This window comes from Aethalodelphis obliquidens, unplaced genomic scaffold (genome assembly GCF_003676395.1).
Source record: "Aethalodelphis obliquidens isolate GAN/ISIS:26980383/991018 unplaced genomic scaffold, ASM367639v1 scaffold128, whole genome shotgun sequence".
Lineage (NCBI taxonomy): Eukaryota > Metazoa > Chordata > Mammalia > Artiodactyla > Delphinidae > Aethalodelphis > Aethalodelphis obliquidens.
In genome coordinates, this window is record NW_020838072.1 from 939,414 (window position 1) to 945,417 (window position 6,004).

The window sequence follows — 6,004 nt, forward strand, 5'->3', positions numbered from 1 at the left end:
CCAGTAGAGGTTGTTATTGTAAAAATTGGCCTATTCTGCCGTAATCATATAGCTTAACCATCTGATAAGCATGACACATGCAGTCACTTTAAGCCTCATTTGGTGGGAGGAGAGTCATTGCCTCACACAGACATCCTGTCCTGGGGCATCTCTGGTGAGATCTTAGCTGCTAGTGTCTAGGTTTTGGGAGGCAGGGGCTGTCATTTTCATAATCTTCAGATGTCTTGGCGACCTTATTGGTCTTTCTATATGGGAATGGAGGGGGGCTCTGTATTCTTTGGTTTATCCTCTCTCACTCTGCTCTCTTGAGGTTATGGGTTAGTTTCATTTTGAGGAATGAAGGGAAATGGGAGATTTCAGTAGGATCTGGGATCTCTGTGAAAAGGGGAGAAGAGTTTCCCAAGGAGGGGGAACCAGATCACAGTGGATTTGGGGCATTTGGTCCTTGGGTAGTGGCTCTGGTTGGAGGAAAATGGGATGAGGAATGTAGGAAAACTGAGGAAGGATGGAAATAGACATGAAGGGAGGAGAGCCACTTCTTAGGCTGTGGAAAGTTCAAGCCCCAAGAGTGAGTGACAGCATGGAAATGTGAAACCAGATCCCAAAGAGATAAGTGTGAATAACTGATTGCATTATCTTTGGACTGTGGGGGTGTGGGATGGGAGAGGATCCAATGATAAGGGAGGTGAAGAAGGGTGCAGGGTTCCTGCAGGTAGAATTGTGAGGATTCTGGCAACCAGAGACCTGACTGGCTTTTGCACATAAAAGCAGCCAGGGAGAGGGTTGGAGATGGGGCTTGTGTTTGTGTTTACCTCCAAACTCTAAAGATTGCCCACTTTCTGGCCTTCACTCTGAAATTCCCCTCTGTTTTTGGTTCTGGCCCCTGGTCCATAAATTGTGACTCTCAGCTTGTCACCCCTAACCAGTGGTCTGCTGCTACCCACGTGACCTTACTGAAAGCAGAGCCAGAAAGAGATGCTCCCTGTTCACTCTCATGAACCAAGTGAATTCCAGCATACCGCTGGCCCTAACCCAACAGGAGGCAGACTCACATCTTTTCCCAGGAGTCTCCTGGCTCCCTAGCTTTCCGCAGTAGCCCCACAAGTGATGGCAGGAGAGGGCTCCTTTAGGTATCGGCTGGGCCTTGTCCCTCCTGGCTACTCTGCCCCTGTCAGAGGGGGGCGGTCATGGCTACAGCAGACTGTTCTTGGTCAACTGCATAGAGATCCTATCTCACAGGTGTGGGGATTGAACTTGCCTTTTTGGTTGTAGTAGAGCCAAGGTTGGAATTTTTTTGTTTTTGTTTGTTTTTGCGGTACGCGGGCCTCTCACTGTTGTGGCCTCTCCCGTTGCGGAGCACAGGCTCCGGATGCGCACGCTCAGCGGCCATGGCTCACGGGCCCAGCCTCTCCGCGGCATGTGGGATCTTCCCGGACCGGGGCACGAACCCGTGTCCCCTGCATCGGCAAGCGGACTCTCAACCACTGCGCCGCCAGGGAAGCCCAAGGTTGGAATTTTTAAAGATCATTTTCACCAACTGGAGGAAAAGCTAGCAATCAAAGCAGTAAGAAATATTTCTGCAATTTTAAAATTCTGTTTGATGGGTCCCAGGGACAGACCTTGCTGTGACATGGCAATTTGTATGACCAGTACAGAGAAGGTGTGGTCCCAGAGAGGTCCATCTGGAGTGATGTAAAATACCAGGTCCTGGTTGAGGTAGGGATGGGCAAGCAACAGAGAGAATGACCTAGCTCCCTGAGGATGTTAGGTGGAGTCAGGGGTGTTTGGAAGAGCCAAGATGAGTTTTAGAGGGCTGCTTCAGGTCCTGTGGAGAAATAAATGCAAGCCCGGAACTGTCTTCCTCTCTTTTTTCCAGGGGTTCCCAGTCCATGGGAATAGCTTTTCCCTAGACACACTGGGCCTAGGGTTTAGGGCTACGGATGAATCTGCTGCCTGCTGGTGGGTATGGCACCTGTCTCATGGACTCCAGAGCTTGGCAGTGCTGAACTCCAGGCTAAAGGCTTTCACCACCTGCAGCTGGAGCCATGGTTGAGAAGGAGGAGTCATCAACTGACGCTGGATCCAAAGACCAACATCACGCCCTCAGCTTCAAGCAAGTCCTTTGGGTTGAGAGGCTGGGAATACAGTCCTCCCAGGGCTGAGGTTCGCTCCAGGGACTCTCTGAAGGTTATGTGTCGAGGAGGCTGATCAGACCTCTCTGATCAGAGGCTGAGGAAGAGAACTCATGGGAAAAGCCCAGGCTTCAGGCCTTTGTAGGTGTGCTTCATATCTGTCAGGTAAGGGGTTCTAATCAGCCTCACGTGGATTCACTGAAATTCTCTCCTGCAAGCCCAAGAGTGCACAGACTTGGCACACACTCTCGACACTCTCCTTTCAAGATACGCCGAATTGTGTGTGGTAGGTAAGCTACTCCTTCCTTTATAAGAAGTGAGGAAGCAGAAGTGGCCCTTCCCTGAGGTAAGGATGGAGATGGATGTTTTGTCCTTTAAGTGATGTAGAACTGTGTCCTGCTTCCATGCAGCTTCTCCAGCGCTCTGGTGGGATAGAAGGTGTGGATGCTGGAGACAGGCCTTGAGGGTTATGGGGAGGTATCCCCATGCTTTGGTGTGGAAGGATGGATCTGCCTATCCTTTGTGTGAGGTCGGATGATGAGCTTCTCAGCAGCAATCATAGGAACCAGAGGCTCTTCTTCCCTTTGCTGGGAGCCACACAAGTCCCCTGAATTCTTGTTCAGTTCTAGGGAGAAGGATGACCATCCCCAAGATGGCTGAGATAGAATATTTTCCCCCTGAAGTGACTGGGAGTTCAGAACCAGGTTAATTTGATTTATAGAAATAAAGTAATATTTTTGTACCTATAAGTTTGGGAGAAAAATCCATGAGCACTATAACTAATACCAGCATTTCTAAAACTAGCTGAGTCCAGAGTGCCTGCATTATGAACTGTCCTATAGATTGAGAGAGCAGAACTGACTGTAGATAGATTAGAGCTGAATGACCACTAGTTGTCTGAAATGAGGATGAGGGCCTTCTTCCAACCCTTTGCAGGAGCTATTCCCCCTAGTGTAGCTTGTCTGCATACATATCCACCAGATTAATTTTTTATCAGACTCAAAACCCATCACCTCTCAGATTTACTGGATTTTGGCAATTTGTCTGTGGTCTCGTCATAATACTATAGCTCATTGTATTGTGAGCACCTTGTAATTCCCAGGTAAACATCCTTAGAAAGAAGGGAACGTGAACCTGCTCCTAGCTGAAAAACCAAGGTGTCCACATGCTACCGCTACAAAGGTTTATGACAAAGCTGTCCTTTGAAGAATTGCTAGATAAGTTCTCATTCTTTTGGGTACTTATTGCTGTACTAGTCAGTACAGGCTTTGTTATGACACAATAACATACAACCCCATATTCTTAGTGGTTTAAAGCAACATGTTTCTTATACTACTTAGAAAGGAAGGAAGTTCTGACATATACTACAACATGGATGAATCTTGAGGACATTATGATAAGTGAAATAAACCAGTCACAAAAATATTGTATGATTCCACTTATATGAGGTACTTAGAGTAATCAGATTCACAGAGACAGCAAGTAGAATGGTGGTGGCCACGGGCTGGGGCTCAGAGGAATGGGGGTTATTGTTTAATGCATATAGGGCTTCAGTTTTACAAGGTGGAAAGAGGTCTGGAGATGGATGGTGGTGATGGTGGTACAATATTATGAAAGTAATACCTCTGAACGGTACACTTAAAAATGGCTAGGATGGTAAGTTTTATGTGATTTTACCACAATTTTAAAAATTGGAAAAAATGAATAAGACACAGTCTCTGCCCCTTTGAAGCTCTTAATTCCGTGGGGAGGCAGATATACACTATGAAAAGCACTATTGTGAAGGTATGTCCCAATCCCAAGCAACCTATGGACACCTCATTCATCTTATATCTCTCTTTTTTTAAAACTCTTTATTTTATATCGGAGTATAGTTGTTTGAAAATGTTGTGTTAGTTTCAGGTATACAACAAAGTGATTCAGTTATATATATACATGTATCTATTCTTTTTCAAATTCTTTTCCCATTTAGGTTGTTACACAGTGTTGAGCAGAGTTCCCTGTGCTATACCGTAGGTCCTTGTTGGTTATCCGTTTTAAACATAGCAGTGTGTATATGTCAATCCCAAACTCCCTAACTATCCCTCCCCCCACCAGTCACCCCTACTAACCATAAGTTTGTTCTCTAAGTCTGTGAGTCTGTTTCTGTTTTGTAAATAAGTTCATTTGTATCATTTTTTTAGATTCCACGTATAAGTGATATCATACGATATTTGTCTTTGTCTGACTTACTTCACTCAGTATGACAATCTCTAGGTCCATCCCTGTTGCTGCAAATGGCATTATTTCATTCTTTTTAATGGCTAAGTACTATTCCATTGTATATATGTACCACATCTTTATCCATTCATCTGTTGATGGACGTTTAGGTTGCTTCCATGTCTTTGCTATTGTAAACAGTGCTGCAATGAGCATTGGGTGCATGTATCCTTTTGGAGCATGGTTTTCTCTGGATATATGCCCAGGAGTGGGATTGCAGGATCATATGGTAGCTCTATTTTTAGTTTTTTAAGGAACCTCCATACTGTTCTCCACAGTGGCTATACCAATTTACATTCCCACCAACAGTGTAGGAGAGTTCCCTTTTCTCTACACCCTCTCCAGCATTTATTGTTTCTAGGGTTTATTTTGATGATGGCCATTCTGACTGGTGTGAGGTGATATTTCATTGTAGTTTTGAGTTGCGTTTCTCTAATTAGCTATATTGAGCATCTTTTCATGTGCCTCTTGGCCATCTGTATGTCTTCTTTGGAGAAATGTCTCATTAGGTCTTCTGACCATTTTTTTTTTTACATCTTTATTGGAGTATAATTGCTTTACAATGGTGTGTTAGTTTCTGCTTTATGACAAAGTGAATCAGTTATACATATACATATGTTCCCATATCTCTTCCCTCTTGCAGTCTCCCTCCCTCCCACCCTCCCTCTGACCATTTTTTGATTGTGTTGTTTGTTTTTTTGATACCGAGCTGCATGAGCTGTTTGTAAATTTTGGAGACTAATCCCTTATCTGTCACATCGTTTGCAAATATTTTCTCCCATTCTGTGGGTTGTCTTTTTGTTTTGTTTATGGTTTCCTTTGCTGTGCAAAAGCTTTTGAGTTTAATTAGGCCCCATTTATTTATTTTTGTTTTTATTTCCATTACTCTAGGAGGTGGATCAAAAAAAATCTTGCTGCGATTTATATCAGAGACTGTTCTGCCTGTTTTCCTCTAAGAGTTTTATAGTGTCCGATCTTACATTTAAGTCTTTAATCCATTTTGAGTTTATTTTTGTGTGTGGTATTAAAGAGTGTTCTAATTTCATTTTTTACATGTAGCTGTCCAGTTTTCCCAGCACCACTTATTGAAGAGGCTGCCTTTCCTCCATTGTATAGTCTTGCCTCCTTTGTCATAGATTAATTGACCGTAGGTGCATGGGCTTATTTCTGGGCTTTCTGTCCTGTTCCATTGACCTCTATTTCTGTCTTTGTGCCAGTACCATACTCTTTTTTTTTTTGTGGTACGTGGGCCTCTCACTCTTGTGGCCTCTCCCGTTGCGGAGCACAGGCTCCGGACGCGCAGGCTCAGCGGCCATGGCTCACGGGCCCAGCTGCTCCACAGCATATGGGATCTTCCTGGACCGGGGCACGAACCCGCATCCCCTGCATTGGCAGGCGGGCTCGCAACCACTGCGCCACCAAGGAAGCCCTCTGGAGAGTTTTTATCATAAGTGGTGTTGAATTTTGTCAAAAGCTTTTCCTGAATCTATTGAGGTGATCATATGGTTTTTATTCTTCAATTTGTTGATGTGGTGTATCACACTGTTTGATTTACGGATGTTGAAAAATCCTTGCATCCCTGGGATAAATCCCACTTGATCAAAGTATATGAT